The following is a 21795-nucleotide window of genomic DNA, read 5'->3' as shown; positions in this document are numbered from 1 at the left end:
TGATAGAGAGAGCCCACTCAAAAGTTAGCATCCCATCTTTTTGGTGAAGCCATTTTGCAATCACATCAGCAGTCTGCTTCACCATGCGGTTGCCTAAGGGCTACAAAGGGAATGGCAATGGGGAGAGATATCCTGCCTCCAGCATTCACAGTGAGGCTGCTGTAACCCAACTGTGAACACACAGACTTGGAGATTTCACCCAACCTGCCCCTCCTCTGCTCCATTGCCCTGTATGCAACATGCAGTACAGACACCTCTTTGTCTACCAGGGATTTCTGAAACTAAATTTAATGAACTTTCAGATACCACAATGATGGGTGTCTCAGGGAAACATGGGAGGAAATTAATAATTACAGCCTCAGCAGGTTTTGAATAGCATGCAGTAAATAAGGTGATGGTTACACATTGAACAATGAAAGTAAAACAGAATGCTGAATAGGGGCTCATTAAGCAAGTGCTGCCCATCTTTAGGTTGGAACAAAGCAGGGGTCCAGTGGAAAAGCTAATCTGTTAGTTATCATGTAATTAAAGCCTGCATAGAAATGCTTACGCACAAAGGTCAAATAAAGGTTGCCCACAAAATAAATACAGAGGTCTTAAACAAATCCAGTAATGGTATTTTCATGCAAATTTTTGCTTACTTATTGTTACATACTTTGAATATAAAGCTTACCAGGCAGAACTCACTATCTTTGTATCTCTGTAAATAGTCTTTCTAAACAACGTGTTATTCACCTGAAAATTTGCTAGTTTGGATACGTTAAGAGTTCGAGGAAATTCTTTGGCGCCCAGATGCCCGGATCAGGCAGGAGATCAGCCCAAGAGATTCAGTCTGGGCTACTAAGGTTAGGATGCACACCTTTCCTCCAGCAGATCCCTCCTCTGGTCCTTGTGGTATAGACTTCACAAGTGAAAATCCTGGTTGTGAGACTGGCAACGAATGAATGGCAAAACTGACTTCCATTCTATGAGGGAAATTTGTTCAATGTGATTTTAGGTTAAGTCATGCTGGGGAAAAATATATATATATATATATACATATATATATATATGGGCATGTAACATGAATGAAGCTTGTAGTCTAAATGCGCTACCAGAGGAGTACACAAATTTGGAAAGCTATTTAGTCCAGCATATGGAATAGAAACAGCCTTTTTAATATATATGTATATATACAGATATTTCTATGGCCTGTCTCCACCTCTGGTGGCAGCTGCTCCCAATTAACATATCTCACAAACAACTCTGTGGTATCAGACTGTATTATTATTTCCATTTTGCAAGAAAAAAGGTGAAAGAGGAGAGCAGACCAGGTTCAAGAAGGTATCTTTGTGCTTCTTGCTGAAATCAGCTGAATTTGACTTAACCGAACAGTATCTATAGAGCTGTATCTGCAAAATGGTTGTCCATCTACGTGGCGTTACGCTACAAAGCTGCAATATGAATCTAAGATTTTTAATTCTCTATCTATTACATCTCTAAAAGATCACTGAACAATGCTGATCTGTACTAAAAGATCATGTACCCTGAACAACAAACTGCACATTCATAAAACTGGTCTGTATTATTTCCTTCAGTAAAGTCTTCTATTCTGTTACTACCACGATAGAACATTAAACAGGCAAGACATTTGGAAAGGAAAAATGAAAAGAGTTGTTTATTCCAAATGGTCGCTGTGGGGGGTTTGATGGCTCTTTCACTTTCTGTCTGTGACTTTCCCTCCCACAAATATTGTCCTCATACTAAAAGCAAACTACAAACTAAAAGTTTATAAACACAGAAAATACAAAAACTACTAATGCTGTCATGCAAAAAGAAAAATCTTGCCATTTTAGCTAACTGTTTCAGAAGTGAAAGTAATACATTAAAATTTACAAAACGTCTATAGTTAGCTCTTCAAAACCATTCTGATGACGAGTTGAACCTAACTACAGGACCACAGAGCTCCTTCAACTCTTCAAGTACATGTATGACACATGCTTGTCCACTAGCAGAAACATGCAATCTGGAGGAAAGGCAGAGGAAGACATAAGTCATCAGAATTTTCTCCCCAGTGCTTGCTTTCTCCAGTTGCCAATGGCAGGCACACAGCCCATCTAATAACTGCCCACCAAAAAGCATGAAGGTGCTTTCCAAAGCAACAATGTTTATGCAAAGACATAAAAACAAAGGTACAAATATTTGCTCTTAGCAGATGCTGACATCCAAAGTTGTAAAGCTACAGATTACATCCCCTCCTTGCTCTCTAAAAATGCTGAAGAAACTACAAATGTCTCTTACAGAAACTGAAGAAAAATAGGAGCTTCTTCACATTTTAAAAAGTGTGTTTTGGAAGCACAATTTATTTTCTCTTCTTTTTGCATCATCTAGACCTTTATTTCTGTTATCTAAAATAAATACAAGTTTGCATATATTTTTTACAAAAGGAACATATTGTTAAGCTGATTTTAACTTATTTTGGGTGCTGAAATGATGGGATAGTGCACAAGCATGTTTAAGGGTAATGTGTTTGGCATCTACTTCCTGAGGCTGAAGTAAACTCAATTACAAAGGTTAGATTTTTATATAAAGGACTGTCCAGACACTTCATATGCTTCCATAATTCAGTGCCATTCCATTTTATCGGTTTATGAGGTTTAGTCTGTTCATCTTTGGTGGTATTATTTTGTTACAAAACAAAACATACACAACTCAAGTGCATGTTCACATAGCTTGAAAGAGTCTATAGGATTCTCCCCCCCCCAGGCTCCCAAAGAAAATGTTCTGAGTGATTTATGGAAAAGTTACAACATTGTGTTGTAGTGGCAGTAGATACTCCAGAATGTGTTCTGCCCAGCTCACACAAAGGACTGCAATTCCCTCAGAGAATAGTCAGTTTGCACCAGTTTGATGATCATAGCTATCAGAACATAACTACACTTCCCTGAGTTAGCACAGCTTTTTGCATGGAGACAGTAATCCAAGAGAATTTCATAAGGCCACTGCTGAAGAGGAACCATCAAACACACCATCATCTGGCATCCCCTGCCCGAAGTTTCCCTTACAAACAAGTCTCTTCCTAGCATTTCCTGCAGACTGCGATCATACTGCTTCCAGTAGAAGTGCTCCACTGATGTAATTTATTGCCATTTTTTAAATTTCCTTTGATTACTCCTTATCTTTCTTTTTTCCAGTGACAAAAACACTCTACTAAACCATTTTTTCTTCTGTAGCACTTCCATCTCCACAGGCAGCAGTACCTTTTTTGATGCTTTCCCATTCCTTCCTTTAATTCATCCATATTTTAATGCACAATTTTCAATACTACCCCAAGGAACGGCTTGGGGAAAGGACAGTCTAGGAGCAAGGATAGGAACAGAGCCTGTTCTAGGCTGCCCCAAGGCAGCTTTGCAATGGCATCTTGTTGTGGTACCTCAGCTCAACACAGTTGGGCCCTTGCAGCTCAAGTTTCAAGCTTTTGTCTCTGGTAGTCAAGAGTTCAAACTCTCACTGCCCACCTAAAGCATTTATTCCCATTTACAGAAACATATGTCTCTAAATTTCGTTTATTCTAGTTCTAGACAGAACTTTTCCTGCCTCCATTCTTTTTTGTTATTTTTTTCTCTTTTTTTAAAGGAGTAAATATTAATAACATAACTATAGAATAACTTTTTTTTTTTTTTTTTTTTTTTTTTTTTTGCTCTCTTCTTCTTAGTGATGCCTCCTGGTATACAGGAAGCTGCAAAAATCAAACACACTTTTAGGCACATAGCGACAACAAAACTGTTAAGAAAGTATAAAATAAATTACATTTAACTAGTGATAGAATTGATGAGATCTTCCAGTTCTTTGAAAACAGATTAGAATGCAAGAGAAACCTAAATTTATTCACAAATGTAAACCATTCATTACCAGTTCGCAAGAAGATTATGTTATTTCTTCATCTGTAGCTGTATTTTCAGCTGTTGGCTTCCCACAGGCAGCAATCATTCATCCAACAAAATCTACTTGGTGGCCCATATTCAAATAAAACAAGTTTAGCTTCTTAAATAGAAATAATGAGTTCCCATATGTTACTCAGTCAAAGTGAAAAAGAGGTTATTATCATGTGATATTGATTTAATCAGGAGGCGTTCAGATTTAAGAAAAAAGGAATTTCTTTCAGCTTCCAAACTCTAGTTTGCACTGAAAGGTTAATATCAGAAAGTCCCAGATGAGCACTGGGCTGCCCCAGGAAAGTAGACACAATGTATCCATCTATAAGAATGCAGCATCTCAGGAATACCCATTTTCAACAACCCAATGTTAAATACTGTTATCCTATAGAAAGATGATGCATAATTTATGCTGAGGCATCTCAGTGAATAAGTGCAACAAATACTATACAATATGTGATATGTATTTGGGTAGGGGGAACCAAAGCATAATTAAATAAAAGCCAACAATGAGGAAACAGACCATGTGATGCTTTTGTTTGCCTTTTATTTCTGATAGAAATGAGTTGCCAAGAGGAGATAATGCTGATTTCACAGTATATCCTGCTCTGAGAGGTGAAAGAATTGTTTTATCTATATTCTTCACACTGTGTATTTAAATATAATACATATGTAGCTTGATCTCAACCTACATGAACACAGAATTGGATTATTAATCATTACATTTCAGAACATAACTTTTATACATTTTTTTAAAAGGAAAATCTGTCTGGTTGATGTAAGGTTCAATCTGTATTTAATTTATCAATCTGTACTGAATTTATCACAATTAACACAAATCATGGCAAATCTGCACAGAGTGAATCTGCACAATAACAAATTGGTTATTTTTAAGTTCTTTATTTTTGATTCAAGGTTGACTTGCTAGGATTTCCCACAATTTATCATCCAGCCACTTCATTTTCTTATGTAACATTTAGAAGGTAAAAATTGGATCCAAGAAAGAAGGGGGAAAAAAAAAAAGTAGAAATGAATGATAAATGTTAATCCTGACATCTCCACTTAATAGAATAAGTTATATAAGTAAAGGTTATCTTATTGTTTGGGCTGATCAGACACAGAGACACAGAACCAGGCTGTCTATCAACAGCCATAGATGGTACAAAACCCAACTAAAGAAAGAAATGAAATCCATTTGCTTCTGAATTTCCCAGTGCTCCTGTGTAGTCACAAAGACGTTCCATGGCTGGCAAGAATAAGAAAATTACTAGAAACCTTCTGCAAATGAAACCCAGCTGCTTAAGCACAATCCCATATGTCTCCTACACTGTGTGGCTCTGATAGATTAAATTGAGCATAAGAAAGAGATGAAATATTTATGAAAATTAAATTTGCAGAATGCATGTCAGTAAGCCTGAAAAACATTTCTTTTCAAATGAAGACAGGAAACCACATTTTTCACCCAACCAGGTTATGGTAGATTATAGCAGTGGTATTCACACAAGCCTCTGAGATGCCTATGTTTTCTGCAGCCTGCTTAGCTTTTACTCAAACCACTGATTCCAGAAGCAGCAACCACAGATGCTGACTCGGACACTGGAGTATCAAGTGTTTGTAAACAACACACACAAATGAAATACTATGTTTTACTCCTTCCTCACCAAAAGGTATTTTGAAGGCTGCAAAAAAGTTTATATCACATGAGGTATTCTGTGTACTGACACCAGCCAGAACAGAATATTGCTGGAATGAGCAAAATCCTTGTTAAATATTTAAGAGAATGCTTTCAGATATTTAAGTAAATGAATACATTCTGAAAGAGACACCTTCAGGCTGTTTGTTTACCAAATGTTCATATTTTCCTTGTACTGGCTTTCTCAAAAGAGCTATGAAAGAAAAGTTCAGTGGGGTAAAATAGTCACAGCAACAGAAAAATGAGCTAACATTTAGATTCAAATAAAGTGATAGAAGCACACAATACCTCCTGCTTTTTCCAATGGCAAACATCTTGCATGAAATCCCCCCAGATAGCTTGCATCTCTCTCTGTGGTCCAAGTCTTGCCTGTCTCAGCAGATCTGTTGTCACTACAGCAAGCTCTGCTGATCAGGTTTTCATTTCCTACCCAATCCTACCTTTCATCTCTTTAAAAGTAAATATCTTAGAAAAGGTGACACTCTTTTTCCAGGTGCTCTTCTATCTCTTTATGGGATTGAGAAACCCAGAAGACCTTTTAGGGAGATAATCCTTCTGATGGTTTAGCACTCAATTACTCCAAATTCCTGCATGATACAAATACCCATATACACATGGAACTGTGATCTAAAGCAAGCAGATGCGGTTGTCCTAGCAAAGCAAAACCGAGACACAGCATTAATATTTATACTGAGGATTAATAATAAAGAGGCTGCTGCAATCTGTGCTGCTTAGCCCTGACTTCGGCAAACCAGAGACACAACTCTTCCCATATTCTTGTGCTGCTTGAATGCCTTCCACCAGCATGCCAGGGCCATGGGATAAGCCAGGACACTATAATCATCCCAGAGCTGATCCATGATTTATTTGAAGAAGCAGAGCAAACAATGTCTCCCAAACTCTTTTTCAAAGGAGTAGCAACAAATATTCTATTTTCTTTTCATGGGATGTTTATACATCAAGAATTGAGTATCTTCTATGATGCTAAAGTGATACAAGACAGATATCAGCAGTGAAATTATGATGAGTCCTACTTACATTAACAATATCTGAAGTAACAGTTTAAATTTGCTGATCAAAAATATTAGATAATATCTCCTTACTGCTAGTTTACTACATAAAAGACTGAAAAACAGAAAGATGCAAATGGAATTTAGTAAATTGATACAGTGGAATTCCTTATAATCCCTAATCCTGACATGATAGTGCTATATTTCTGTTATCAAAAATTTAAGCCTCCATTTCTGTCATGGTACCCAAAGCCCTGTCAACCCCAAAAGATCATTTCCATTTAAAACTGCATAGGTGTTTCACATTACTTCCCAAGTAAAGACTTCATGGTTAATTTGGCTAACAAATGGCACATTTAGTTTCAGTCCACTCAAATATTCTGCAGTCTAGCTATGAAACTGAAACAAACAGCACCCAAAAGTTGTAGGACGGAAGTGTTTGCTGAACTGCAAAATAAGCCTGGCCTTTAAACCCACATCTTGTCAAGGCCAGATAGTGGAGGAGCAGACACTCTGTGAGCGATAAACTCCTGCTCAGAACATGTGGGTGCAAAACATGCATACCTTGTGTGTCCTGGGCTGAACTGTACCTTCTAGACAAGTGAGGTGGTGGAGGAATATAGGAAAAAAGACGCATATCCTGCTGTCTTCCCTGCAGGTATGATGCTAAAGAGATCAGATTTCCAGCATCAGTGACGCTCACCACAGGTCACTTTTATTGCTGATTAATAGTGAGAGATTAATAGCTGGGGATACCACATAATAGCTTCAGCACAAAACTCCAGAGCACACAGCCACAGCTATGCCTTTAACATGCGCTCATACTTGCAGTGCTTTTTGCCATATGGTTACTGGGATCAGCTTACACTTAAAAAATTATTACTTTAAACACATACTAAACAATAATACTTTCAAATAACACAGCCCAAACGCTGCCTGTCCTCATGCCTCATCCTTCAGCTTCACACAAGCCAAACAATGTCACCTCATATCTTGCAAGTGCATGAATGTTTTATCAGAGTGCAAAAAACCCATGGAGTAGTACTGAGTATTGCCGCCAGGACTCAATGGTCTGGCATTTCACCAGATGACAGCTAGACCAGCAGGTGAACACAAATCTCTTTTTCAGATTAAAATGAAGTACAGTACTGCCTGCTCAATCCCTTGAGCAGTGAACTGTGTGACAAGTAACTACTCTAAGGAATTTTGTTACATCAGTTTTATATACTCACCAGCTTGCAGCCATAACAACTGTGGTGACTCAAAGTCCCTGTGGCTTTGGATCTTTTGGTTGTAGAGGCTGATGTGTCATGGTGCGGCACGAGGATGGAGCACACCAACAGAGAGGTAGGTGTAAGTGTTTACACTGTAGGTGTAAGCATCATCCTGCTCCCATAAGACACCGCTGGTTTCAGCACAGCTTTCTCCAACCTTCTCTTCTCTGTTTTTCATAAACATTACCCTCTTGTACTCAGAAAAACCCCTCATGATTTCCAGGAATCAGCTTTGGACCAGCCTATGACCTGCTCTGTGCTCACTGGGAAGGCAGAAGGATCTGTCAAATAAATATCCCACCTATATCCCACAAGACAGGCAGGAGGGAAACAGGACTTGGCACATGTTACGCTACAGCATCTTAAGGCATCATTCCACATATAGGATTGATATAGCTATTTAGTGATTTGCCACTCAGCCACCCATGCAACATTTCTTTCTTCTTTTTCTTTGGAGCCAAACTTTGGTCAGATTATGGAATACAAGCTACTTTCCCCCCAGGACATAAGAGATGATTTGGCAAAGGGAGTTTTTACTCCCCATTTGTTTTACAACACAGCTCTCTCATTTGCCTCATCAAGCTCAGTAAGCCTTTTTTTTTTTTTTTCCATGACCAGTTAATTTAAACTTTTGTCCTATGTCAATGACAATTACCTTTCTCATCTTTGCTGGTAATTTCCTTAAATGTGAATTCCAGCTTTGAAAATTACCACCTGCAATTTTGCAATGCAAGATAGAAACATAAAATAGCACTCTGTCCAAAATCCTGAAGACTAAATCTGCAGTTCTATCTGACTGAACTGATCAGCCCTCAACACATGTTGTCAGGATGACCCTTTGCCCTCAAAATTAGGAGTAAAAAAAATTAAACCCAGCCAAAAATACCCCAAAAAACATCTAGAAGATAACGTCAAGAATAGTAATTGCTGGTCCAGGTAAAACAAGTGTAGTCAGAAGTATTTAAATTCAAATTAGAAAAAGGCATTGGTCTTGTGGATAGAAAATAAGCCACAGACGTAGGAAATACCTTGACTCACACTGAGGTTTTTGTCGTAGCACTGTGTAACACAGCCACAGTCTCTGATACAGAACCCACTGGGTACAGTGTGGGCAGGGGGATCTCCATCCAAAGCATCAGTGGCAGTAACTTGTAACCAAGACAGAAGGATGAGTGCAGTCTGGTATCATATTTTCACTAATAATTTTGACACTGAATTAGATGTGTTTGCTTACAAAAAACTGCACTTGCTACCGGGCTGAGAAGAGTGCACATGAGCAGGAGGACAGGACTCAAACTGAAAAGTGTTCTCAAGAAATGGAACAAGTGAGTGAGAAAGCCAGGTCTGCTGTTCAGACAGTACAACATAATATGCAGACAGTGTAACATAACGCACATGCAACGGCACAAATAAACAATCTGCCAAATGGCCTTTCTCTGAAAAAGGATCTGCAAATTACAAAGGCTTATAAGCTGAACACAAGAAAACAATGACAAGCCATTGTGAAAAAGGGAAACACTGCACTAGGATGTACAAACAGCCACAGCCCAACAAGCAGCTCTTCTGCAGCAGCAACTCAAGATCCTCTACTAAGAGCCCGGTGCTGCACACCTCCCTGCATTCACTGTTCCATTAATGATATGGCTACAGGTGCTGTAGTAATGATGTGGAACCATCAGCACCCCCATGGGCGTATCTCCAGGCAAAATGCAGGCTCCACAGCCATATCATCTTCTCAGTGTGATCACTTTGAAAACAGGCACTTGAAAGGGCAGAAGTGGAAGCATCTACCAAGCAAATTTAAGCTGGAATGAATACTGCTTTAGGAAACTTTGCGTTTGGCCTGAGGCCAAATTACTTAAAGGATCTCTTAATTTGATTTTTAGCATGCCAGTCATAACAGCTAGCCTGGAAACTGCCTAGAGCAATAGGACTCGGACACACAACCCAAAGGGTAGGAGGACGCAAAGCACTACAGTCATGTAACTGAAAAATAGATTAACAATATAATTTAACTGTGCATAGTTTTGCAACTTTTTTTTCCCAGTGATTTCTCTCCTAAAATTATCCTAAAGCATTTGGCTTCAGTTGCTACTACTTTCCTCTCTTCAATTGCTGAGAGGCCTTGGGCCAGCCTCCATCCCCTTCAGCTCTCAGGAGGAGACAAGGAGCACGTGAGAGCACTGAGGGCTGCCTTGTGGACTCCCAGCACCAACCTCTGCTGCAGAGCCATGCTGGTCCCCACACAGGGCTTAGGAAAGCAGAAATGGCCAATCTGAACACGGCAATGTTTACATTTGTTGCAATTTGGACAAGCGCTCAAAAATCAAGTCAAGCTTCACTCCCGACTGATGGGAGCATATTTTCAAAGCAAACTGAGTTCAGGAACTCAGTTCCTGGATTTCAAATCAGACTCCTAGGAATCTTTCTGTGACATGCAGCTATAGTGTTGATCAGATCTAATATCTGGGGAGCAACTTTGAGTACTTTTTTTGTGCTGATCTTTGCACCTTCTGCAAACCTCTGCAATGGTGCAGACATCTTGTCACAGAACAAAAGAATGGTTTGGGTTGGAAGGGACCTTTAAGATCATCTAATTCCAACCCCCTGCTATAGGCAGGGACACCTCCCACTAGACCAGGTTGCTCAAAGCCCCATCCAGCCTGGCCTTGAATGCCTTCAGAGAGGGGGCATCCACAGCCTCCCTCGGCACTCTGTTCCAGTGACACACCACCCTCACATCTTGGTCTCCTCCAGGCCAAAGGAATTTTCTGGGCACAACTCACTGCAGTTCTGCTACAAATCTGCATATTACCTCGGCAGATGCTCCTATGTCAGAGTGCAGCTCTGGGGTCAGTCATCACACTGAGATTGCTGGTGTTTTTAAGAGCATAGCTTCTAAATGCACTTTTAAATGCAGCTGATGTCTGTATTTCTAAACTGCATTAGATGTTAAGGTTTTTCTTTTTCTTTTTCTTTTTTTTTTTTTTTTTGTGTATGGTTTTTGGTTTTTTGTGTTTGTTTGTTTGTTTGTTTGTTGCATTAGTAACTCTGAAGATAATTTAGGAAGCCCTTTGTTTTTTCAAGTGATGACACTGAAAAGAAAGTGCCAGATACTAACACATTAGGAATGTTTCCAAAGAAATTAGACACTAATAAAACTCAGATACATTTATGGCCAGCATCCGATTCTGGATGAGCTGTGTACATCCCCAGCTGCACTGCCCGCTTGAGCAGCAGAGGGTGCTGGCAGAATACCACAGGGTCCCTTCCAATCATCCCCAGGTGGGTAAGCAATTGGGCCAGAGCCTGCACTGAGGGTCTCTGAGAATGAGCAGGACCACAGAACGGATTGAAAGAAGGGCTGAAATAGCACCTACAGCCTGCAAGATCTGCTTGTGCGATGCAGAATTGACACAGTGCTCACTCCTATGCATACACATAGGCTATGAGATGCTCAGTTGATAATCAGACAGAAAACATGACTTTCAGCAGTTTCTTTAGCATACAAAGAAAACCATCAACCGGTAGTGGCAAAAGCTGTTACACCTAGCACTGCAGGCACCCATCTACCCTGCATCCCATTTCTACCACCCCCCTGAGCCACCCCATCACACAGAGCTGTGGGACAGGTGGATTGCATGAGTGCTGCTGAAGCATCAGAAAAGCTCACTCCGCAGACTGAAGATTGTAGGTGAGGTCACAGAAAGTTTAACTGTTTAGTAAACGGAGCTGACTAATTAATAGAGAAAAAATAAAAAACTTCCTTGCTTTGTGTTCTTCTTTTCAGATGTGATACTCAGATTGCTAACAGCCAAAAGACTGAGTGCTTTACCACCTTATTTGCAACATCTTTAAAGACCCAATGTTTAGCAAACAAATAAAATGACTCTTCAAAGACAGCAATGTACACTCCTTCCAAAGAACATCGGTTCAGGAACGAAGCACACCACTGTAAGCACGTTGATGAACTACAGAAAACATGCCTTCGCATTTGCCAACTACTGAACTGGCTTTCAAATGCAATTGCTGTAAATACATTTCACTCATTAACACACGTTCCATATTTTCAGTCTCCATAATAAATCTGCCACAACTGTGCTGTCAATCAAAATTCTGCCTCATTACAGTCCGTTTGCTGCTAATTAGTGCCCCCTTCTCTTATTAGCTCTGTCAAATTTTTGCTTCCTGATGGTTAAATATAGCATTTTCATTTATCATTAGTATGATGCTTTCCTATTAGGACTTCAGCGGGAACAAGTTCAACCTTCTCACTAAAGAAGTACAACAGTTCTTAGTGTTCTTAAAAACAAACAAACAAACAAACAAACAAACCAAACAAAAAACAAACAGCAAACAGCTCGCTCTGAGAAGGAGTAATCAGGTAAAGTTAAAGGCTAAAGCCACTTAGGATTCCTACGGGAAGATTTAATCCACCCGGCCGGCGCGTGAGGCGGCGCACGGAGCCCGGAGCTGCCCTTCCCCTCCTGCCCCAGCCCCGCGCACAGCACGAGCCCTCCCCCCCCCCCCCCCCCTCCCAGCCCCTCTCGACCCCCCGGCCGCACGTACCGGCTGCGCTCCTGCGTCTCGGCTGCGGGTCCCGGCTGCTCGCCCCGCTGCTACTCCTCCGCTCGGCCCCGGGACGCGAACGAGAAGCGGCTCAGCCGGGGCGGGCCGCGGGCAGACTCCGTGCACCGGGAGAGCCCCGGCCCCGCCGCGATCGCCGCCCCCCTCCCGAGTCGCCTTACCGGGGTGCGCCGAGCAGAGAGCGGCTCCCGAGCGGCAGCGGTAGGAGGTGAGGAGGGGGAGAGCGTGAGCGGAGCGAGACGCCCGCCCCGCAGCTCGTCACTGGACAACTGCTGTAAGCAGCGGGGGAGCCGGTGGCATCGCTCAGGCGCTAAATGAGTTCCTGCGGCATGTGCGCGGGGCTGCCGGCGGCTCAGCCGGGCTGTAGCCCGAGCCGTGCTGCCTCAGCTGGGCTGAGACTGCAGAACGTCCGCGTTAACTACATGTGGATAGTTGCTCAAGAAAACGCTACTCTCTGTCGCTACACGAGTTTCGATCCCTTACCAGTTGCTCAAGCAGGGTAAGTGGATGCAGTCCCAGCAGATAACCCAGCAACAGGTCTGCTCTTTGGCACAGCAACAAGAAGTGTTCTGGCATCAAACAGAACAAGTACAGGGTCCAGTTCGTGAGCAAAACAGAGGTGAGATCTTGCAAACTTGGAATGCAGAACTACACCAGCAACGCTACAGACTGAAGGACTGCAACAGACTCCCAACTATCACTAAGCAAATATATATATATATATATATATAAAAACAAGAGCAGGGTACTACTCATTTACATACCTACCTACAGGTAGCAATTAGCAGTGAAAACACTAATAATGAGAAAAGCAGCTTTGGTGATTCATTAGCTTCTTTTTTACCAGTTTGTTCGGTTTGGCACTGACACTCTCTACTCCTGCAGCTAATGAGAGCCTGGCATCTCAGTGCCAATGAGCAAATCTCACTGCCGTGTTTTGAAGGGTACTTCACACTAAAAAGAGCGAGCCAAAGATCCACATTCTTGACAGCGCTTAGTAAAATGAAAATTGCATCCATGAAGTGGGCACCTGGCAGCTGTCATGCAACACACAGCAATAAAGTAGTAAAACCCAGCTGACCAAGAGCCATCTTCCTAAGCTTTGTCCAGATATCAAAAGCCCAATGAGTATTGGTCTTGCCTTCCCAGTGATGGGGGGCACTTATTTTTCCTTTCTTTATCCTCGTTTAAATATCCATGCCCTGGTTGATCAATATGTCATTTTGCTGCATGAAAGCAACAGAAACATAGACTTGTATACACATAATTGGAATACATAATTTATGAGACTGTTCGTGTTTTCATTGGAATTATATAGCAATATATAACATGTTAGTATCTAAGCTATTTTTTTTTTTAGAGTCCTAATTACAGGTTTGCTCCACACTTAATATCAGTTCGCATGGGAAATATTCTTGTACCTCACATTTAATGTATATGCTGTGTTGCTGTGTATATGCTTGATGGCCTTCCCAGTCTCCCATGCAAGCACAAAAAAGCAAAAGAGCTTATCCAAAAATCCCAATCTGTCAAGTATCGTACACCTTTCACCAGAAGGACAGGGTGATGCTCAGTGAGCTTTCAAACTGCAAGATGTGGAAGAATCATTATTGCAGACACATGGGATGGACACCACAACTCTTGGTTGTGACTGCAAAGAACTGGATAGATCTAGACTTGCAAATGGTGTAATTTGAAAGGCTACCATTAAAAGCATAGGGAATCTAAACTGAGATGCTTTTAGGATGCCACAGAAAATAATTTCTTGAGCAAAAATAAGTTTTTAAAAATGTATATGTACTTCAAGTTTGTATCTGTCCACAAATCTAACTACTCCACTTCAGTAGTGAGGTAAAGTGCATGGCGGTAGGAGCTCAAGTACAGCTGTTAACATGGTTGTTTCTTGAATAACACAAGAGGTCTCCCATCCCATACTCCAGTACTTCTGACCTTAGCACAGAATCATAGAATGGCCTGGGTTGAAAAGGACCACAGTGATCATCCAGTTTCAACCCCTCTGCTGCATATAGGGTCACCAACCAGCAGACCAGGCTGCCCAGAGCCACATCCAACCTGGCCTTGAATGCCTCCAGGGATGGGGCATCCACAACCTCCTTGGGCAACCTGTTCCAGTGCTTCTCCATCCTCTGAGTGAAAAACCTCCTCCTAATATCTAACCTAAATCTGCCTTGTCTCAGTTTAAAACCATTCCCCCTTGTCCTATCACTATCCACCCTTGTAAACAGTCATTAAATGCACAAAGGACACCATCCCATTCAGCACAGCAGAGATGTGAAGATAACTCAGTTCTGGGAAGCCACTGAAAGAGAGAGGCTTTTTGCAGAGAGATATAATGATCATATTTTTCTGATGTCTTCGGCGTTCAAGATGTGAGCTGTAAAACTAAGCAATCATTTCTATTGTGCATTTTTAATGAGGGGCGGGGAACTCCTGTTGGTATTAGAGCACAAAGCAGTACAAATAAACAAGGCAAGAAATAATGTGCTGTAATTACAGGACTTCTAGGAAGGCTGACAGCGTTCATGGATCTTCCCCTCAGTCTTGTGGAATAGGTCAGATTTGTAATATTCACTGCATAATACACAAGAAAATGATTGCACTGATAGGGAAATCATATTCCCAAAAACGGGAAGAAAATTTTCAAGATATCATAAATGTGGAAAAGATACTTCTACATCATAGAGGATGACATAATTGTTTCCATAGTTGTTAATGTCATCAATGATGTAACTGCATCTTTAATTTCTTCCTGCTAATTGTTGTATTTCTTATAAATTCTGTGTTCTGCAAAAGCTCTTTGCCCATTAAAATATTTTTCTAAGCCAAAACACAAATCAAGTCTGAATTAACAACATTTCATTGCTTCCCTCCCCCCCTGCTTTGGATAACCATCCAGCATTTAAACTACAGTAAGTAACAGTCACAAATTGAAGATTCTCCCTTCATACAACCTTCCTTACTGATGCTTTCTCCATGAGAACTTGCAAAAACAAATTCTTTAAGATGCAATTTTCTAATATTTTTGCTTGTCATGTGGTGAAATATAAGATTCCCATTCACAGTGCACAAACTCAAAAAGAACAAAAAGATGCTTTTAGTCTACTTTGAAAAACCAGGGCATTCAAACCCAGGGTTAGGCAGACAACAAAAGCTGTGATGCGTTTAGAAATCTCTGAAAAGACTCTTAAAAGAAGGGACTTGAACAAATTTTGCCCAAGTTTTTCCCCTCCCAATCCACACTTGGAGAGCTTCACAATATAGCTCTGGTGCACAGGGGCCAGCACTGCCTTGCAAACAACCCCCAGCCCCCTACACGCAGCATGGCTGAAAGAGCCTTCTGGTATTCCAGACACGTATTCCCTCCTGGTTACTTTGTTTTTTATAGTGTTTTGTTTTGTTTTTCAGAGTGTTGCCAAAGCTTCTCCTCCCTCCATCACCTCCCCCCATTTGGAAAGGGGAAAATGCAAGCAAGAAGGGAGAAAATCCCTCAACTTGTCCAAAGTATGCAAGGATGATTTGTGTTCTCACTTATGGGGTATGACTGTCACTGTTGATCTGCTTTCAGGCCTAGATTACATGTGATAAGGGCTGACCTTATTTGAGCATTCACACATTATGCACTCATGGAGAGCACGCTGGACACAAAAGTCCCTCAGATGTTCTGGGCATCAATCACGCTCACAGCATGGAGGCTGCCAAACTTTTCTTCCATTTAGCTCGAGAGAGGAGAGGGTAGTCCAAGACAGACTTAATAAAGTTTAAAGCTCTGCCACAGTATATTCGGGGCCCATTGTCTCTTAAAAGTGTGCTTTTCAACAAATTCTCTGCAGTTACCATGGGCAACTATTCGTCTTTAACAAATTTGGTCAGGGAGACTGTAGGGAGGAGGGCAAGTGAACAAAGAGTTTGCCAGATCATTTAAATAACTAACTCAGTTTCTTTCTTTTATTTCTCACTATTTACAGGCAAAGTCATTTTTATATTCAATCCTAAAAATTGAGTAACTTCAGAACATGTCTTAACACAAATTACAACCTTAGGAACACATTAAACTCACTGTCCATCACATGCAATTTTCAGTAAATACTTAAACTCATTTCCTCAAATAATGCATGCTTCTGTAAAGAATATATTATAAACAACGATCACCACTGATTTGTTTCATCTGTTGTGATAAAGGACACCTCTCTTTAAGCTTTCCTGATTTCATGAGAATTACAACTCATTTGCTAAATCTTCTATTTCAGTCTGCACATTTATTTAAAATTACAACACACAGTCAGTTGGAAATGAGAGCACAGCAGATGATGCATGTGCTGCTCCAAAATGTACTTACCAGCAGGGCCCAACGTAATTTGTTAAGTCTAAATTTCCATGGAGTATCAGCCTTACAGACAAAACAGACTGCAAACATTCATACAAATAAACAAAAAGCCCTCCAAACCATCCAAAATCGATCTGAAACACTTCTTATTCCCAATTTATGTAGACACAAAATGACCCTTAGAACAAGGCATGATTTGCTTTGCTTACACGTTTGTTAACTCTGAAACCTACTTACACCACGTAAGCTTGCTTTCTTTCACAACTGTTCTCACCAGCAGTAAGACTAAGCAAAGGCATTTGTCATAAAGTTGGAAAAATATAGGGAATGCATTTGTTAGCTAATGTCTTTGCCAAAGATGCTCTGAAGATTTCAGCATGTTCTCTCTTTTCCAGTTTTAGGTGATGGAGACTGTTGCTGCAAGTTAAGAAATGTGTTCACATTATGATTTATCTTATCCTGGGAAGAGAGACTTGAGGGTCCTGGTGGACAAAAAACTGAACATGAGCCAGCAGTGTGCACTTGCAGCCCAGAAAACCAACTGCATCCTGGGCTACATCAACAGAGGGGTGAACCAGTATGATGAGGGAGGTGATTGTCCCTCTCTACCCTACCCTTGTGAGGCCCCATCTGGAGTACTGTGTCCACGTCTATGGCCCCCTGCACAAGAAAGATGTGAAACCATTGGAGAGGGCTCAGAGGAGGGCCACAAAGATGATTAGGGCGCTGGAGCACTTCTCCTGTGAGGACAGGCTGAGGGAGGTGGGCATGTTCAGCCAGGAGAAAAGAAGGTTCTGGGGAGATCTCATTGTGGCCTCCTGGTACTTAAAAGGATCTTATAATCAGGAGAATTTTTACACCAACAGTGACAGGACAAGAGGGAGTGATTTTAAATTAAAAGAGGGGAGATTTTGATTAGACGCTGGGGGAAAATTTTCACCAGAGGATTGTGAGGCATTGGCACAGGCTGCCCAGAAATGCCTGGAGGTGTCCAAGGCCAGGCTGGATGGGGGCCTGGGCAGCCTGACCAGGGTGGCAACCTTGCCCATGGCAGGAAGGTTTATCAGATGGTCTTTATCATCACTTCCAGCCCAAGCCATTCTAGGATTCTGTGTGGGGAAGTTCTGCTGCTTTTCCAAAGTCCCCGCTTACCCCCTTTTTTTTTAAACCCCATCCAATTTAAAATTGTTTCTCATCTGTGTGTCAAATATGACTGATCCTCAAGAAAAGGAAGGAGCAGCATGCTGCCAAGACAGGAAGAGGCCTGTGGATTGAACCCAAGGAGAAACATTCTTGAAATTTGAGTACTTTATTGTGAAGAAGGGAGTATGAGCAATACACACAAAGACGCATACAGGTGCTCACTCCATTAAAAGTTCATTTGTGTACTTGAAAGGAATTACCACATTATAGAATAAAGGTGCATTTTTCAGACACGGGAGATCAAAGTCTAAAAGTGGAAAGAAAGAATGCATCTTCACTTTTTCTAAAGCTCCTTGCTAATTTGAGTATATTTCAATAAGGAATCAACATCACAAAAGGTATATAATTAGGAAAGTTGAAGGAGTTTGGATGTTTCTGCTTTAGTCGAACACAACTGTAAGTAGTGTTTTGTCATATTCTGCCTAATGTAGTCTACCCAGACTTCTGCTTGAGCACTTAGACATCTGGGTGGGAGCCTCACAAACAGGAAAGCAAAAGCACATACCAGCCATCAGCTCAAGCATCTGAGGACCCTATGACGATAACTCCACCACCACAACTCAGCTTCTATCATAGCGCAGGCTGCTGTCTGGATGTCTCAGGCTGTAGCAAAAGAAAAGTTTGCTAAACTGCAAAGGCTAAAGGTACCCCCAAAAAGTCATGCACCACTCTCTGAATTGGCACAGTGGGTCAGACCAACAGCTCAGTTAGCCTGTATTCCTGTCTCCAATAAAAAGGACACGCTTTTTATTATTTTTTAAATGCATCGCTTTTTAATTTCATTGAGATGTCTCCTGTCTTTTATTATGTAAAAGGTTAAATGGAAGAATCCAATTTGCCTTTTTTTTTTTTTAAATACATATTATTTTATTTTCCTCATTCTGTCTCCAGTTATTGAAATCCTCTCTTGCCTTCTCATTTTAAACTCTGATCTCCTCTGAGAGATGGCTCATCTCGTGTTTTAGCCACTCGCTTATTTCTGCTGCCTCTTTATATAGACTGGGATGGCCAGATACAAAAGCAGCATTCCTGGGGAGGATGTGGTACTAAGCAACACAGCTACTTCCAGAAGTCAGCTCTACCTGTTGCTTGGAGTCTAACGTTTTATTTGTTTTTCTCACTGTGCTAAGCAGAAGATTTCATTGACTTGATAAGGAAGACAAGGAGGATATTTTTTGTATTCAGTTGATTCAACATACAGTAAATATACTGAGACTGCATATTTGATAATGAGCATTTGTCAAAAATACTTCAACCTGCCTCAATTCATATTATTTCAGAAAATCTCTCCCAGCTTCACTTGACTCTTTCTGATCTAAACTTATTTGGGTCATTACCTTCTCTTTTTCTGAAGTCATTCTGTCCTGCAAAGCTTACTATGTGCAAAAGCAGTTCCAGAAGTAGTATATCACTGCCTTCCTAGATAACACTGCAGGAGCATCATATCTTCCACATCCCTCATTCTCTTTTCCTTATGAACACAGTGCAAGACTTGGAATGGGAAGAACAACAGGGAACCATGGTTGGGTATAGAGGAGAGGTCCCATAACACTGCCCCATAGCACCTCAAATAACTGTTAATAACTCACATTGATTCCTCAGGTCTTTAGTTTTCCTCTAATAGAGAATGCATTACTATAGACATGGTTACCATGTGTTACACTTGTGTGGACCCCATTGCAGTGCCCAATGTGGGACACTTACTTTCTTGGTACCCACAGCCATGCTGCTACGGGGAGCCCAGATGTGCTTTTAGCCCCCTGGTCTGTCCAAGATAAAGGGATGAAGATTTAGGAAGATTTAGGTGCATGTACCATTAGCCAGCACAGACATTTGAATCAACAGAACATCAAGTTTAAACCTACATCAATAGACCACTCCATCATGAAATTTGTCTTCTCTCACAGCAGAGAAAAATGAAGTAAAGGGGTACTAAGCATGCATAAAAATAATTGGCAAAGTTCTTATAAAATGAACTGTTCTCACTAAGTTATGGCAGAGTTTCTCAGTGTACACAATTTCATATTTATGAAGTTCCTTTTATCACAGTCTACATTTCAGTATCCAAACCATCCTCCCAACTAATGGACAAATAAATAGATTTACATTCTTAGGGCTGAAAAAGGTATTTCTGATGGATCTGGCTAATGCCCTATAAATTCAAAATAGGCACCCGCCAAAACTGTTATTAAGTACTCATGAAGAAGACCTTTTTCTTACAAACTTCTTACAGGTGAACAATTTTTAGTTCAAACCACCTCCTTTTACTAAGTCAAACAACTGGTCAGTCTATTTCCATTATACTACTCTGGCTGGGACCTTGCAGCAAGTCATCCAGGGGAACCACACTGCTCTTAGATGCCCAGCACTGCTTTGGAGTTAATGCTGTAACATGCATCCAGTATTTTTAACTCCTCTAATGACAGGTGCACCAGGACTACAGAAGACATCAAACACAAGAAATCAAATGCATTTAATGGTTTCAAACTAGCAAAAAGCACAAGCAGTGCTTGGCATCAAAATAAATCTTGGCTGTATTTTCAGGTTTAGCACATTTTGGAACAACAATAACAGTAATAAAGACATTTTCATTCCATTGCTACTAAATTCTTTGTTTTGCAATACAAGACACCAAAACTTCAATGCAATCTCTAACACCATATGGACACAATGTGATGTCTCTGAATCACATCTAACTAGTTTCTTGAACTTGAAGGCAAGGAGAAGCCTGCAAACTGAATTTTCAAGTAGTAATTTCACCACCACTTCTATGAGATTATTAAAGATAAACACACATTTTAAAATATTTTACTTCAACAGCAGTCCCTCTTTTGATGGAAGGTTTTATTTGCTTGATTTTCTTAGCCAGCATACATATTGAACGCAACAAAACTGGGCTCTGCGTCTTTAAATAAGTAGGCAGCTTCTTGAGTCTTCCAAATTCCTTCACCTGTCCCCAGTTAGACAGCACAGCTGCTCTGGGGGTTAAGATTTTTTGTGAAGTAACAGCTCATGATAATCTCATTAAATCCTATCTAACACTTTCCAGTTCATACAGGATTTCCTTAGTCCGGATGACTGCAGTGAGGATTGGCTGTTTAAACCCTCTCATTTTTGACAAAAAAATAAAATTAAATTAAATTTAAAAGTCATCCAAACCTTTCCTCTACGCAGAGCAAACCTCTGAAGTTTGAGGAGCAGCTTAGCTCAAAGTGAGAAGCTGGAGCAAATACTAAGATGCAGCAGCTCTCTTTGCTGTTTCTTCCTACAGACAAAAAACAGCATTAAGAACACAATCTTTAATAATTTCTGCATGAAAATTGTACTATCCACTATTCCTTTACCTTTTCCTTTACCTATAGATCATTTTGTTTAAATGTAGAAAAATCCCTTCTCTGCTCAACTAGGAGAACTTATCTCCACTCCACTGAGCTGCAGTGGTCGTGCTTTGCAGGAGAGGCTCTACCACCAGCCTGGTTGCTCACCCTCCTTAGCCATCCACAGGATGGGGAGAAAAGCCTCTAAAGCAGTGATTAAAAATAAAAAAGATTTTATAGATACACTTCTGATTAGATGTTCAAAACCATGGTGTGCATGTCCTCAAAATGGACAGGAGCTTCACTGAGGAAAGCTCAGCCCAGACATCTTGGTGATGAACAGGTTATAAGGAGCAACACCAAATAAAATAAAATAAAATAAAATAAAATAAAATAAAATAAAATAAAATAAAATAAAATAATTGGATGTCTTACACTGTTCCAGGGGAAAC

General features: G+C 40.7%; 1 protein-coding gene across 6 annotated transcripts in view; it reads right to left on the bottom strand.

The window, feature by feature from the left end:
• Positions 1 to 21795, bottom strand: part of BMPR1B (bone morphogenetic protein receptor type 1B) — a 258612-nt gene that overhangs the window by 65841 nt on the left and 170976 nt on the right. The window contains exon 1 of one of the 6 annotated variants that reach the window (XM_042872064.1): positions 12461 to 12522. The exons of the other annotated variants lie outside the window; for them this stretch is intronic. The gene's annotated coding sequence lies outside the window, so the exon portion shown is untranslated. Of the gene's footprint in view, positions 1 to 12460; positions 12523 to 21795 lie in introns of those variants that run through there. 6 annotated transcript variants of the gene reach the window in all.

Source organism: Lagopus leucura, unplaced genomic scaffold (assembly GCF_019238085.1).
Source record: "Lagopus leucura isolate 7727_CA_CO unplaced genomic scaffold, USGS_WTPT01 Super-Scaffold_100004, whole genome shotgun sequence".
NCBI classification, from domain to species: domain Eukaryota; kingdom Metazoa; phylum Chordata; class Aves; order Galliformes; family Phasianidae; genus Lagopus; species Lagopus leucura.
The sequence above is the reverse complement of the archived record's forward strand: the minus strand, read 5'-3'. Positions and strand labels throughout refer to the sequence as shown.